Here is a 17,557-nt window from a genome sequence, read left to right as displayed (position 1 = left end):
TGAAATTGATTAATAGACAATTTATTCTCTATAATTATTTAAAATATTAAACTCAATTTCTATGGGAATTCAATGTTTTTTGAAAAATTTATTCGTAATATTTTACTTTATGTAAAAAAAGTATGTTTAACATATGTGAAAGATTGTAAAGCTAAAAATGTAAAACACATATATGCCACTTTGGAATTGATAAATGTATATGTACATGATTTTAAAATACACCGATTTGAAAGCAGAATAATAATCAGTAAGAATAAGGAATTCGTGATCGGGCTGAAAAAAAGGTTGTAACGAATAAGTGTGGGACAGAGAAAAGAGATATATAGTTTACAGGTGAGATCTTCTCGTGTGCCGTAAACGATGAGCGTCATATAGCAGCTGCTTTTCCTCATGGCTGTATATATATATATAAACCAGGATGGAAACAATATTATGCTATAACTGACTTGAACCAATGTGCATTTTTGCCATAAATTTATATAAACGATCATTATGTCAACTGCGTCCCAATAAAAACGGAATTAAAAAAAAAATTGCCAAAAGTCACTACTGGCCCAGTACTGGCACTAGTACCGCGTCAGTAGTAAATTTTTCGATCAACTTCTAATACAAATCACTGATCCGAAATATTAAAAAAAAAAACTGATTTTTATTTTACATAAATAAAATGAAATTTATTTTGATTAAGGTAAAACTATTACAATAAACATAACCTCAAAATTTTTTTTGACATAATGTTCCTTCTCTCGTGAAGCGAATAACCCACTTGGAAAGATGCCCCGGAAAGTGCCCCCTGGAGATTCTATCAGAATTTCGCCGGAACTTCCAACGTAATTCCGTCGGAATTCCATCCGAGTTCCAAAGAATTTCCGATGGGATTCCGACGGAATTCCGATTAATTTTTTTTCCAAAATTTTTTGAGTCCTAATTCCGTCGGAATCCCATCGGAAATTCTTTGGAACTCCGATGGAATTCCGACGAAATTCTGATAGAACCTCCAGGGGGCACTTTTCGGGGAATCTTTCCAAGTGGGAAAAAAATGATAAAATATGCGTCTAATTTTAAAATTCTTGTTAGAGAAAGAAAAGAATTTATTTTTTTTGGCGCCAATTTAAAGTATTTCACACGAGAATAATGAAAGGGAGGGAAAAAAGTGTCAGAGAAAAAAGAAGTGACTTAGCGGAATTAAGAGAACGACTTGTTGGTTAGTTGACTCTAGTACCAATTCTGAGAGCTGTGCTTTCTCTCTCTCTCTCTCTCTCTCTCTCGTACTTTCAACCCCCTTTTTCATTCCTCGCACTCGATGGTTCGGAAGTCGAACGACGAAGCGAAACGAAAAGAACGAGGGGAGGGATGAACGAACGTCCCGAGGGCGTCTGAATATCGGGCAATCTGTTTCCTACTCTCTACTGTGTGGTGGAATATAACCTTTCTCTTTCTCCTACCACCTTTTAGGTTAGGTTTAACTCTACCGAGATTTGGTAACCTCCCACCGTGACTTTACCGGGCGTAAAAAGAGCACATCCGAATTGAATCATTGCTGAATAAGCGGGAAAAGTGGCTTGCTGAGCCGGAAAAGGGGAATTTGCAAGAGGAACTACCCCATTCTCTCTTTTTCTCTCTCTCTCTCTCACTTTCTCTCTAGCAAAAGGGATCGTTTCACGGTTACGGATTGTTTCTGTTTTTCCTGAATTCAAACTATTTCTTAAAGTGTATGCTATTATAGTAAAAAAGAAATCATTTTAAAATATTTGTGGCTGATAAAAACGATAATTTTTTTTAAGAAAATAAAAAAAAAAATTCGATTTGTTATATTTAAATATGATTTTATTTTTATTTAAACCTTTATGTGACAAAAATTTCAATTCACCGAATTTTAATTTGTGCCAATTTTTTATTTGCACGAATTTTTAAGACGCCGAATTTTTATTTATCCGAAATTACAAGTGGCCGAACAGACATAATCGACACAAAAGATTTTTTGGCGCAATTTTTTCTGTCGATTGTTTATGTTCGGCCATTTGCAATTTTGGACAAATTAAAATTCGGCGTCGCAAAAATTCTATCAATTAAATAAATACGTACAAATAAAAATTGGACTTCTTAAAAATTTTATCAATTAAAAATTTGGATAAATGAAAATTTATCGTCTTAACAATTCTCTATACTATCAATTAAAAATTATATTATATTAATATTATATTATTTAGTATTATAATACATATTAATTAATATATTATAATTAGATTTTTATTATTATTTTATTATTCCACTTTCACTTTTCCAATATTATAATTTAATTTTCACTTTTGTGAATAAGTCGAACAGTGGAAGGGGAAAAGTGGAATTGGAATGATAAAAAATGGAAGTGAAAGTGGAATAATGAAAGTGGGATAATAATAGTGAAAGTGGAATTGGAATGGTGAAAATGGAAGTGGATAAGTGGAATTAGAATGATAAAAATGAAAGTGAAAGTGGAATGATGAATGTGGGATGGTAATAGTGGAAGTGGAATTGGAATTATGAAAATAGAAGTGAAATTCGAATGATAAAAAAGGAAGTGAAAATGGAACGATGAAAGTAGAATGGTAATAGTGGAAGTGGAAAGGTGAAAGTGGAAGTGGAATTAGAATGATGAAAATAAAAGTGGAAATGGAAGTATAGAATGGTAAAAGTGGAAGCAGAATAATGAAAGTGGGACGGTAATAGTGGAAGTAGAAGGGTGAAAGTGAAAGTGGAATGTGACAACCTAACCTTTGGTTAGGCCAACCATACTATGGTTGTATCAACTAAAGATATGGTTGTGGTAACCATATAATATTGATGGGACGTATTTATCAATACCTATGGTTGGCCCAACCATTCCTTTTCTTTCCGTGTAGACAATTTATTCTCTATAATTATTTAAAATAATAAACTCAATTTCTATGGGAATTCAATTTTTTTTAAAAATTTATTCGAAATATTTTACTTTATGTAAAAAAAGTATGTTTAACATATATGTGAAAGATTGTAAAGCAAAAAAATTTTTTTTGCACGAATTTTTAATTAATAGAATTTTCATTTGTCCGAAATTACACGGAGAAAAAAGATTTCTTTTATAAAGTAACTTTTACTACTTTCAGAGTAAAACTGGACCAACTCGAAGTTTCTGCGCATCTCTGGCAATTTTTACTCCAAAAATAGTAAAATTTACTCTAGAAATAGTAAAACTTACTACGGAAACAGTAAAATTTACTACAGAAATAATAAATTTTACTATTTTTGGAGTAAAAATTGCCAGAGATGCGCAGAAACTTCGAGTTGGTCCAGTTTTACTCTGAAAGTAGTAAAAATTACTTTTTCTTTTTCTCCGTGTACAAGTATAGCCGTACAGACAATCGACACAAAAGATTTTTTAGCGCAATTTTTTCTGTCGATTGTTTATGTTCGGCCATTTGCAATTTTGGACAAATTAAAATTCGGCGTCGCAAAAATTCTATCAATTAAATAAATACGTACAAATAAAAATTGGACTTCTTAAAAATGTTATCAATTAAAAATTTGGATAAATGAAAATTTATCGTTTTAAAAATTCTCTATACTATCAATTAAAAATTCGTTCAAATAAAAATACAAATCTAAATTTAAAAATTTTAATTCATCTCGATATTCAAGAAATATAATTTTTAAAAATGATGCCACAAAACAATTCAAGACATAATATATACACATGTAGAAAATTTGCAAATTTAAAGGAGCATGTTTTTCAAGAGTTGCAACAAGATATTATAACTTACGTTGCGATAAACACTCCCTTGTCAGGCATATTATTCGCAAGTAAGAGAAAACTGGTTGGAAAATTAACAGAGAGAGAGAGAGAGAGAGAGAGAGAGAGAGAGAGAGAGAGAGAGAGAGAGAGAGAGAGAGAGAGAGAGAGAGAGAGAGAGAAGCGCGCTCTTCGAAACATGAGTGCCACCCTTTTAAGATTTCATCTTGGAGAAAATTTGCCCTAGGCCACAAACTGTTGCGTCATAATTTGCAAGGATATCGTGTCTTTGCCTATATACGAGAGAAAGAGAACAAGATAGAGAGACTAATGAAGCGACGACTTGCTCTTTGCTATGGCGAAAACGTGTGCGCAAAGCAAAAAGGGGATGCAAGAATAGAGTGTACGTCTGTTATATGTAACTAACGTGGGACTGCTTTATACATACCCACTTACATAGTTAGGTTAATGTGCGTTGGGATAAACTCTCACTCCAGTAGCATATATAAGGGTCGTCGAGACGTTCAATTAGAGTGGTAGCGTGAGTTGGCGTTTATGCCATTAAAATTTCTTGTCACTTTTGTATTGTATAGTTTTTGACATTGTAAACAAAAAATAAAAAAATAAAAATAAACAATTCCGATGATTAAAAACTAGAAACAAAAATAGTTTATTGTTCATTACAACTAAAAAATTTCTTTGATTCTAATAAATTATATTTTTTATCGAGCGTATTCGGTTCATTTAAATCTATATTTTTTGGTTAAATATTTATTTTCTTCGAATTGCTTAATATAATATTTTATACGAATTTTTTAAATATAAATATAACCAAATAAAGACACAAAGCCAGCCCAGATAGCATATTTAAGCTTGCAGTAACCTTGCGGCAAGCTTGCTGCGCAATATTGCCAACTTTGCACGGCAAACTTGCCGTAAGCTTCAAATGTCCCACCTGACCGAAAGCTCGAATATTAAATTTACCGAAAGATTGCAGTGTAAGGTTACTGCAAGGTTGCACAATAAAATTATCGCAAGATTGCTCAGTAAGCTTGTAGCAAGGTTGGTGCAAGGTTGCCAAATAATCTTGCTTTAAACCTAAAAAATTTGTTTTTAAATATTCCGTCTAATTTATATAATAAAATTTATACAATAAAATTATATAAATTAGACGAAACATTTAAAAAAAAAATTTTTAGGTTCAAAGCAAAGTTATTTGGCAACCTTGCACCAACCTTGCTACAAGCTTACTGAGCAACCTTGCGATAATATTATTGTACAATCTTGCAGTAATTTTACACTACCAACTTTCGGTAAGCTTACCATGCAACTTTGGGTCAGGTGTGAAATTTGAAGCTTGCTGTAAGCTTACGGAAAGTTTGCCGTACAAAGTTGGCAATATTGCGCTGCAAGTTTGCCGCAAGGTTACTGCAAGCTTACATGCTATCCGGAAGTATAGGGCCAAACGCAACGCAACTTAAATTTACCGAAAGATTGCAGTGTAAGGTTACTGCAAGGTTGCACAATAAAATTATCGTAAGATTGCTCAGTAAGCTTGTAGCAAGGTTGGTGCAAGGTTGCCAAATAATCTTTCTTTAAACCTAAAAAATTTGTTTTTAAATATTTCGTCTAATTTATATAATAAAATTTATACAATAAAATTATATAAATTAGACGAAACATTCAAAAAAAAAATTCTTTTTAGGTTCAAAGCAAAGTTATTTGGCAACCTTGCACCAACCTTGCTACAAGCTTACTGAAAAATCTTGTGATAATATTATTGTACAATCTTGCAGTAACTTTACACTACAATCTTTCGGTAAGCTATTACCATATGCAAACTTGGGTCAGGTGGGACATTTGAAGCTTGCAGTAAGCTTGCGGCAAGTTTGCCGTGCAAAGTTGGCAATATTGCGCGGCAAGTTTGCCGCAAAGTTACTGCAAGCTTACATGCTATCCGGAAGTATAAGGCCAAACGCAACTTAAATTATAACCAAATAATTTCAGTTAAATAACTAAACTTTTTAATTCTGTCAAAATAGGTTAATTAAACCGTTTACTTAAGTCAAATTTATAATATTTAATTATAAATATAATCCTATAGACTAAAACAAAAAAAATAGCGCGCACAGAATCAACTTGTATTTTAATGTTTCGTCACTATATATTATTATTATCATAAGAAAATTTTGTGAACCTCATCGTGACAAGTGCATTATAATGTAAACGAAAAAAAAAAAAAAATATATATATATATATATATATAAACTAAATAACATGAATACGTTTACAGTAACATAACTGTTGTCGTCACAGAATTTTGTAGCCACTGTGCACGTGTCCAGCAAATGCGGGATGCACGTGTCACGTGTGTGCACCAACCATCTAACGGAAGCTGTGTATTCACCGCGCCTATATAGTAATATATATATATATATATATAGGTTTTTCAGGGAAGAAATAAAGTCCCTGAGGCAGCAAAAGGGCGACAAGTGCGTGTTACAAGTGCATATTCTGCGTGACAAGAACACATTACAGAAAGTAGGAAAAAAAGGGGGAGAAAATAAAGTGAACCCAGAGAAAAGGGTCCGGCCCATAAGCGTGTGAACTTTGCAATAGGTCCAGAACGAAAAAAAGGAAAGAAAAAAGGTCGCCTTATCGAAAAACACTTGAAGGGTATATGGCATTTTTCCCCATTATATGTATATACATATATAATCGAGAAAAACCCTCGGAAAAAATCTTAAAAGGAAACTAGAAATATATAAGTGAAGTTTCAAAATTTTTTGAATTCATAATTCATAATTACATCATTATTATAATATTATTTCCCTCATAACAAAAGTATATCCCTAGGATATCCCTAGGATATCCAAACCGTCGGTCTGTGGGACATCAACAGGACATCCATAGGATATCCACAGGATATCCCTAAGACATCCACAAAATATCTATTGGATATTATATCGCAGGATATCCATGGAATATCCTCAGGATGTCCGTGGGATATTCTTAGGATATAATAATTTAATAATTTTTCAAATTAAACAAACTTTCTCGAAAAACAAGTTGCATTTTATTTTATTTATATAAAATTTAATTCACAGAATATTCTCACTCGTAGTCTCATAATGACTTTAAAAACAGTATCCTGAGAATATCTTCTTGACATCCAGAAGATATACTGAGAATATCCTAAAAATATCTGTGGGATCTAAACTGCCGATTTTTTGGATATCCTTAAGAGATCCTTTTGATATCCATAGGACATCCCTAGGATATCTGCGGGATATTATCAATATATCCCAAGATATCTTGTGTTATTAGGGTTATTTGTAATTTTTTATTATTCTACGATAATCAAGAAATTATATATACCTTCTATACATAATATAGAATTTTATTATGTTTATTAAATGTAAAACAAATTAGTGAAGAATTTAAACATTCCTATACTGCGAAATATGCAGCATTTGATAGATTACTCAAAAGATGTTTACGAGCTCACTGATAAATTGTCTTTCGTAAAACATCTGTATCACATTATGCCAATGTCATGTGTGTTGCCTTACTTGTGTCAGAGAACAATGTTGGACATTATCATTTCACAAAATAAACACCGAGTAACGAATTCCGCACTATATATATATATATATATATATATATATATATATATATATATATATATATATATATATATATATATATATATATATATATATATATATATATATATAAAAGATTTATGAAAAAATTCCTCTCTTAAATTTTCAAAAATAAATTTCCAACTATTTTTATAAAATCAAAAAAAGCCTATAGAATTAATTTAAGGGCCGCAGGATTATCTCATAAAAATCATTAGTTCCAATTTTCATTTTAAAGAATTTTATTAGATATAACTATATTTTTCAGACGAATTTTCATTTTTCGAATTTTCATTTAAACGAATTTTTACTTAACAAAATTCTTATGCATAGAATTTTTATTGTATAAAGAATTTTTCAAACGCCGAATTTTAATTTGTCCAAAATTACAAATGGCCGAACAAACAATCGACAGAAATATTTTGGCGCGATTTTTAAAATTAACCAATCAGAAATAGTAAAGAAAATCGTGATTGGTGAATTTTAAAAATAGTGCCAAAAAAATTCTTTCGATTGTTTGTTCGGCCATTTGTAATTTCGGACAAATTAAAATTCGGCGTCGCAAAAATTCTGGTACAATAAAAATTCTATATTAATAAAAAAATCTGTTAAGTAAAAATTCGTTTAAATAAAATTCTTTTAAAAATTAATTCAAAAAATTAAAATTCATCTTAAAAATAAAAAATTTTATTAAAAATAAATTTTCATTTTAATTAAAAACAAAAATAAGCCCCCCCCCAAAAAAAATTTAAAAATACCTATATAATTGATTTAATTAAACGAAATGAAAATTTGCAAGTTTATCAAAAAAGTAAATTTAATCAATTTTATAATTGTATATGTAAATAAAAAAAAAAATACCTGACTAAAAGACATAAATAAACAATAATGACTAATAAATGTATGTAAATCTTTCTCTCTCTCTATGTCTCTCTTGATCCTAAAAAAAAATCTGCATTTCTTTATCTCTAATTCATAGGCTTTACGATAGACAATTTTTAATTCAGTCAAGCTTGAGTCTTTTAGTTCTAATTAAAAACCGGAGAAGATGCTGATGAGGGAATTAAGAAGCGGCGATTCAAAACCAAAGGTGCGATAAGTCCCATGAAATAGGGTTAAGATAACCTGGTCCGTTTTATTTTATTTTATTTTTTTTTTGGGTTCTTTTTTTTTATTCTTCATACACTCTCACAAGAAAACCAGTTTGAAGAGACGTGGAAAGAACTTCGGGACCGGAAGTTGACGAGTTATCTGTCTGAAAAAGAAACCGTCTTAAGCGACTGTGAGCACGTTGAAACATGTCAGCCAGATCGGATAGTGGACAACCACAGGTGTACCGCCCTTTAATTATCGCCGGCTAATAAATTTCACTTGAGTTTCATTTAATCGTCTTCGCACTCAACTTTCTTGATACGTTTTATTATAAAAGTTGGTTTTATCATTGAATAATCATTTTCACCTTTCATATATCAAGAAATATATATTTATATATATATATTTTTTAGGTTATGTTTAGTGATATTCAAAAATCTCAAACATAACCTAAAATTTACTGGTTACTGAGTTAAAGCCTTCTCCACAGTATACATAGAGAAAGGAAATAACCTAAAATTTGTTGCCTCTATTGACCGTCACCAAACGCAACTGCGCTTGCGCTACTACTGCTCTCTCATTGGTAGCAAAAGGCGCTCTTATTTAAAATGCTTTAATGAAAGAAAATGTTTAGAAAACAAAAAAAAAACTGTTCTATTAGAAAGAAAGAAATTTTAACATTTGGCAGAATTATTTTTACTGATTATAACCTCAAAATTGATAAAAATTAATGTTTATTAAAAAAAATTACAACTAAAATTGAAAAGTATAAAAGCACTTACTTTTTTTTTTATTTTCTTCTAAATATTTTCATAAATGAAAGCATTTTAAATAAAAGCGTCAAGTTGTGTAATTAAAGAAATTTTTTTCCAAACTTCCGACCTAATCAAATAGACGAAATGAGAGAAGATATAGTTTTTGGAAAAATGACTATGGACCATAAATGTTTGCGGGGAGTATGGATTTCACAGTATTATATTTATGAGTCTCGAAATAAAGAGGAAAAAGTTGAAAATCTGTAAATTTAAAATTTTAACCACGTCAATGGAAATGGTGGTGGAAACCTATATTGTATATTTATGACATTTAGAAATTTTCTTCAAATTTAGCCGCTCTTCTTCGCAACCATTAAAGGGACCATATACCAGTGTGCCATATCATTCAAGGTCGAGGCGAAACTAATTGCATAAGAAATAATAGTATATATGTTACTTTTAGGAAGAAAAAAAGTTTCTTACATTGTTATCCACTATATTTTGAAAACTTTTACTTTTTTTTTTTGGAAAAACTAAATCGACAAACAAACTATTAAGTCAATTATTCATGGACCGAGTAATCTACTATTTCAATTTACCACGCGCACTACTTTTTATATTAATTTTTAATTAGTCTTTTATAAAAAAAAATAAATTATAATTATTTAGACCGCAGGGACATAAATTATTAATTATTAATTATAACTAATAATTATAGTAAATATTTTTATAAAAATAAATTATTAAAAATGGTTGAGGATTATTTTCTGCTTTGAGTAAAAATATTTATGAACACGTATTTACATTTTGTAAATTTAGAAATAAAAATAGAAAAAAAAAAAAAAAAGAATAGAAAACATCGAGAGAGAAAAAAAAGTGACGACATTGAAGAAGAGAGTGACAAATGTTGTAACTTAAATAAAAGGTCGAATTCCAATAAACTACACGTCATCACAATCGCAATAAAATGTCGCGTGCAAAGATTCGACAAAAGTTTCACACCGTCGGAAGTGTTTACTGCCACACTCATATAAAGACTGAAGAAAAGAATGAAGAAGACAGAAAGAAAGTTGAAAAAGAAAAAAAAAAAACGAAAAGAGGTATATACGTTTAAGGAATATAAAAATCGACGCCAATGTGACCCACTACTTTGCCTATGAGCATGTAATAACCATATTCTCACATACACGATCAAATGGCCCGCCGTGGGAAAATCATACGTGAGCTATACGCGAGAGATACAAAACTGCGCTCCCTATATATATCCTTCCACTTTATTCGCTTCTCCACATTTGACCTTTCGTTATTAGTTTATTACACACCTTCAGAAACAAAAAAATTGAACAAAAATTTCTTTCTCTTAATTTTTTTTTTATCAATCCGCACTTTGATTTATCTCTTTTTTTTCTTATTTTCTCCAAATACTTGCATTTTTGTATAAATTCTATTTCTAGAAATTAAATCTGAATTTTTTTTCTTCAAAAAAAAAAACTACTTTTTTTAGTTTCGAGTTTTGATGCTACAGAAAGATAAAACTTTATAAAAAACAAATGTTACTAAAGAATTCAGATTAAGACAAAGAATCAGAATTTTTGATATCACTGAAAATTAAAAGGCATTAAAATAAGCTGCAACGCTTATTATTTTAATCCAATTCTGCTTATTTTAATTCATTTTGGTATTAAAATAAGCAAAATTGGATTAAAATAATAAGCGTTGCAGCTTATTTTAATACCTTTTAATTTTCTGTGATTTTAATAAAAGTATTTATATTCATAAAGTGCAGAAAAATATTTGGTTGACAACAAAATTATTTATTTATATAACTATAAAAACAAATTATGTACAATAAAACTGTTTTGTTGATTAAAAAACTTTATTTTGTATTTAAACAACCAAAATTTTTTTATTGCGTCAACATTTTGGTAGCATTTTGGTTATTGCAACCAAAATTTTTTGAGGCTAAGCTTCTCTGTATCGATACATTTTTAATATACATCAGAGAAAAATGTAAAAACGAATAAAGTAATTTTTACTATACTTTGAAAGTAAAACCGAAACTGTCCGCAGTTTCTGCGCATTTTTGTCAATTTTTTTTTACTCCAGAAACGGATAGTTCCGGTTTTACTTTTAAAGTATAGTAAAAATTACTTTATTCGTTTTTCCATGTTTCTCTGCGTGTATAGTCAATTAAAATTTTATTGAGGCAGCAAAAAGATTTTAGTTCCTTATAAATACCAACTAAACATTTTGTTATCAAAAACAAACCATTTATTCAGTAAAATAAAAGTGTAAAATCAAAATTTAGTGTTTTAAAAATTCTGTAAAATTTAAATTTGAAACAAACGAAAATTCGATGAAATATAAAAATGCTGTAAAATGAAAATTCGTTTCTGCGTATAACAATTCTGTATAATATAGAAATTTGGTTAAATGCTTATTTAATATCTGTTTCATGAGAATTCAAAGAAATAAGAATTCGACTAAAAGTAAATTCTGTTGATAAAACAGGCACACAAAAAATAAAAAGCTGTTTGGCCGAGACACTATACACTAGTCTATTTCCATATGTATTTTTTCACGCTGAATCCGAATCCAAAGTCAGAATTGTTAGATTCGCTCAAATTTTTGAGATAATTGCAAAAAAACGCAAGTATAACAAAAAACTCAAAATACTCAAAATCAGTTTTTTGGAATTATCTTCAAAATTTGAGCCAATCTGTCAATTTTGACTTCGAATTCGGATTCAGCGACAAAAAATACATGGAATTACACTATCGCAGTGACATTCAAAAATTTTTTAACTTTTTAATTTTATTTTTCATTCTGAGCAGTTTTTTGAATTTATCTCAAAAATAAAAGCCAATCTGATAATTCTGACTTTGGATTCGGATTCAGCGTAAAAAAATACATGAAAATAGACTAGTGTATAGTGTCTCGGCCAAACCACATTTTACTTTTTGTGTGCCTATATGTAATGAAATTCTGTTAATTGAAAATTTTAACAAATTAATTTTAGATTTAATTTTTAGTTCAACGACCAATGTTTTGTAGCAGAACATTGGTTGAACTAGAATGCAAGACAGAAATTTTGTTGGGCTAATCAAAACAGTTTGAATTTTGCAAGGAATCAACAAAATTTGTTTCGTTGTCAACATCAAATATTTTGCTTTAAGTACAAAATTCTGCAGTTACTTTAAATTATATATAATTATAAATGGATAATAATATAACTGGGTATAATTATAAATAATTTTTGTACTGATATATTGTTTTAGAAGATATACAATAAATCTATATAGAAGCAAAGTTTGAGATCAATCCACTCTGTTCTATACCCTATAAGTATGATGCCAATATAATAGTCTGTATATGCCAAAAGGGCAAAGTATATATGATGATCCTATAAGTATGCATGCAAAATAATGGAACAAGTTTGTGTACGTGTACTTGCAAATTTATGTGCAGAAAATATATGGGTATAAACGGTGTAGGTGTAAACACGAGGCGTTTTATCATCGCGTCGTTTATCATCAGCCCATCGAAAAGCAATTAATCAGTCATGTTTGGTTCCCAAAGAGTAATGGAAGAAGTCCATTTATTTATTGTTAATATTTCAACTCTCATCATTTCCAATATATATATATATACATATATAAAGCAATTTTTATTCTACCTTGTTTCTCATATACAAAGGAAGTATAAATTTTGCGCCAAAATAAATATCTACCAAATTAAATTGTTATATTTGTATGGGACTTTTCGGAAAAATTTAAAATTTTATACACGCAAAAAAAACAAAGTTAGACGTTTACAGCATAAAACTAAAATATCAGCCAATTTTTTGGGTCAAAATTAATTTTAGAAGACCATGTTAATTTGATTAAAAACTAGTACTATAGATTTGCTTTCAGAATGTACCTTATTTTTGACCATACTGAAAATTAGTATGGACCATATTATTTTTCGATATTATTTGGTATATTAAAAACTATATGTTTTGCTTTCAGAACGTACGTACCAGTTCTTAACCATATACAAAAAATTAGTTTGGATCATATTAATTTACAGTATTATTTTGTTTCAGATGTACTATAAGTTCTGCTTTCAGAACGTATACCAAAGCTGACCAAAGTAATACCGAAAATTAATGTATTCCATACTAATTTTCAACATGGTCAAAAACTAGTACAACTAATTAGTATAAAAACAGAAATGTTCCCATTTTCAAATAAAATAATTTTTTAAAATGAAATCTCTTTCAGTACATTGTCTCATATGTAATCTCAATCGAAAATCAAGATTTATTTCTATAACTTCCCAAGGGATCTTAATTTTCATCGAAATTTATGTGGCCTTTTTGTATATCTAAAGACCACAAATTTCCCAAATGTTTTTGAAACATTTTGAGGATCATTCACGCAGGTAAAAGTATGCGCGCGTGTAAAAAAGGTTTTATCGACCATTTCGCTTTTTTTTTTAGTGACTTTTTGACACACGTTAGGGTTTTGCCTATATATAGTTCAAAAAAGGCGAACGAAGGATAGAATTTTCACGATGATAAAAATCGTGACATTTTGTGGAGATATTCGCGGGCACAAAGTGGTCAGGCCAGATTCATTCACGTGCGAATGAGAGTCAGGTTTCCTATATAGCTGCCACCGATATATCAATCGGACAGTTTGTCGAGACGCCATTGAACGTAAGAGAGAGATAGAAAGAAAGAGAGAAAAAGAGACAGAGAGAGAGAGAGAAAGAGGGATGCGGGTATTCTTTATGCGGTACAAAATTCATTCGAAGGTCTATCGTGTGTGTGCTCATGGTATTATAAGCATCAGACGACGGGAATCGCGAAAATGTTAAGTGCGTGTGTGTCCGATATCGATCGCTTTCGCGTCTCTTTTAGAGCAGGTGATTCACTTTCAAGAAAAGCATATGGTTTGTGTGTGTTTTCACGTCGGTTTTATTTTATGTCACGCTTAACGGATATACATTTATATGTATATGTCAACTCAAAAATACATTCATTTTTAAAATGTACTGCATACAGATATCCGGCTTATTCTTATTCTAAAGTCGGAATTTTAATTTATAATATATAACGTATATATTATCAAAATTTTACTAGTGGAACGTACGTGCACTACATCAGTATGGCAATTGTTTCATTACGAAAATTAAAATTATTATTAAAAATAATTTATAAATACAACCAATTTGAAATGTTTCCCTGTTCCCTGTTCATTTCCCCCAATTATTCATTATCTAGTATGAAGCATTTGCTTTTAGCCACTAAATCCAATACGACGAACTAATCACATTCAACGAATATTCTTAGTTTTTTTATATGCAGGTTTATTTTAGGTCAAATTCAGATTCAGCAAGTAAAATTCTTCAAAGCTCTTATTGGTTCTCCTTCTGAAGTAAGCCAAAATCGGCATGTGATTATAGCAACGAAATTTTCAATTCAAAATCATATTGGATCTGCAAAATTGTAAATTAAAATCAGATTTGAAGTTCACTCAGATTATATACAAGCACCTTTTTATAAAATACAATCACGTAATATCATTATTCACTGAAGATAAGGAATAATATTATATATAGCTTATAAAGGGAAACATATATATATATCTGGAAGTGAATATGGTCACGATCAAGCAAGGCAGGTGCAGATATTTTTCTGCTAAAGGAGAAGACGAGTGAAGAGAGTATATATAAGGATAATAAGAAGAACGAGAGAAGTATAAAGGTGAAAAAAAATAAAGGCAGACGAACGTCAGATCAAAATAGAAAAAAAAGGCTGCACGCGCCCCTAACGCCACCGATACATCCACTTTGCCGCGCTAAACCTTATTCATTCATTCCCCAAACCTAAATGCCTATAATTTTTTTTTTTAGATGATTACAGGGCAGACTAACCTCCATATATACAGCTTGGAACCCCTTCAGAAACCCCTTGTTATATATATATGTTCAAAATTGAAACAGAACGAGATTATTTTCTCTCTTATATATATATATATATATTTATTCAAAAAGACAACCATCGATAAACCTATAACGGAAGCGATATAATGACATCGAAAATTTTTATACACACAATCCCAAAGATTGTTCTGATTATATACTGCAGGGTTTCGCGATCAAACAAACTATCATCTTGTTATATTTCGATTCGATTCGTATATGCCATGACAGCTGCAAAATTCTGATCTTGATTGATTAAAACTTTTTTTTTTCTTTTTCAAGCAAAATGGACTAATAAAATTATTCCAAATATTGTTTATCATAATTATTTAGTACACGGAAAAAAATTTGTTGTTTATCTGCAGGATCTCATGTGTTATCTACAAACTACAGTTGTTGTAGTTTCGACAAAACAGTTGATTTTGGGAAATACACAAATCGGACTTGTAAACAAAAAATTTTTTTGGGGAACTCAAAAATTTTTTGTGAAAAAACAGATATTGTTTTGTGATTTGCCCCTGTTGGAAAAAATATTTTCTTTGTTTAAAGCACAGTTTTTACAATTTAGAATTGGAGTTGCACGGAAAAAAAAATTACCTACAACAGCGAAACGTTTTACTAAAGTAGCAAAAATTTTACTACTAATCTTTCGCTGTTTCAGATAAATTTTTTTTCCTTATGTGATTGCTACAATAAATTTTTTTCCGTCTCTAAATAGTATAAAAAATTAATTAAGGGGATTTTTTAAAATTCAATCAGTGTATGCGGGAAAAAAATTCAGGTAAAAGATTTCATAAGAAAATGAAAACAAGATTTCAATTATATAAATATTAAAAAAGGTGTGAACGCATTCTTGTAAATGCTTATTTTTTGAATATAAGTTGGGAAAAAAAAAGTTTTGGCATATATAGCTTCGAATTTTATGCTAAATAGAGACATTCGTTATTTAATGTGAAATATATATTCTATGGGATGGATCGAACGACGAGTTATCTTGTACTATAAAGTATATGTAGCGTCACATGCGTGTTCTACCGCAATAAAAATAATTAACATTGATCTTAAATGTTAGATAAACTTAATAAATAATTAACCTTCTCGAACATAGAAAATTACGTTGAGTTGGTGGCTTTTTTTTTTTAATAAAATGGTATGAATATTTATGTACAATCTTTTCATGACATTATTGTCATCAGATATTATTATACATTTAAAAACAAAAATTACGGTATTTTTGATATATCTTTTTAATTTTTAGTTTGAAAGAAAAATTAAGTATTTTTTTGCTTTAACTATATAATTTTACGTAATCATATATATACTGAATTCTTTACTTTATATAGAAGATTTGCAACAAAAACTACTAACAAACTAAAAATTATTAAATTAAATCTACAATTCACTTAATTATTTATTTCGTTATTCTAAAGAAACATATTGCTGTTTCAGATAAAGATTTTTTTCCGCGTATTATTATTTATTAATTCATTTAATTTAATTAATTAATTAGCTAAAAGAATTACTTTTTTTTTGGGAAAAAATTACCCAGTAAATCTAAAGCAATTATTATTAATTTAAATAATAAAAATTTGATAGTAGAGATTAATATCATGATTGCTATTTACGATTTTTTTTTATGTTTTACAAATCACAGGATTGTAAAGTATAAAAAGAAACACACACGCCTTAATATATATGTTTTATTAAAGAAACGATTTGTCGCATTTAATAACGCGAAAAGATATATATGAAGAAATAACATATGTATATATATAATAATTGCATAAATGATTTATGACTTGGAACACCATCGCGCAGCTTTTGAATTTAATTGTATAGTTATTTTTGAATGTCCCTATAACATTAATTTTTCAAATTTAATAATGATTTTTTACTTACATATATATACTGACGACATTAAATATGCATATATGTAATGTTCAAACCTAATGGCCCGCATTGATGTAGACGATTCAATTCATTAATTTTATTAACTTTAAATTAACTTTTTCACGACAATATGTATTTACATATATATATTAGCGATTGGATCATGAATATTAGTTAAGACTTCTTTAAAATAAATGTGAAACAATTGATACGGTAAATTATTAAATACAGTAAATTACTCTCTAAATTTGGATTAAGAAAAATTTTAACTAATTTGAATTAGCATACACACGTTTTGCTTTAGAATTAATTAAATTTTACTAATTCAACAGAAAAACAATTTTTTACTATTTTTATACTACTACAATTAATTAATTTGAATTGGTAATTCAAATTTTGCTTTAGAATTAGTTAACTTTTACTAATCCAAGTTAGTAAGCAAAATTGCAGTAGTAATA

The sequence above is a fragment of the Leptopilina boulardi genome, unplaced genomic scaffold, assembly GCF_019393585.1.
Source record: "Leptopilina boulardi isolate dan_hultmark-lab unplaced genomic scaffold, ZJU_Lbou_2.1 LbouV2_278, whole genome shotgun sequence".
Taxonomy (NCBI): domain Eukaryota; kingdom Metazoa; phylum Arthropoda; class Insecta; order Hymenoptera; family Figitidae; genus Leptopilina; species Leptopilina boulardi.
The sequence above is the reverse complement of the archived record's forward strand: the minus strand, read 5'-3'. Positions refer to the sequence as shown.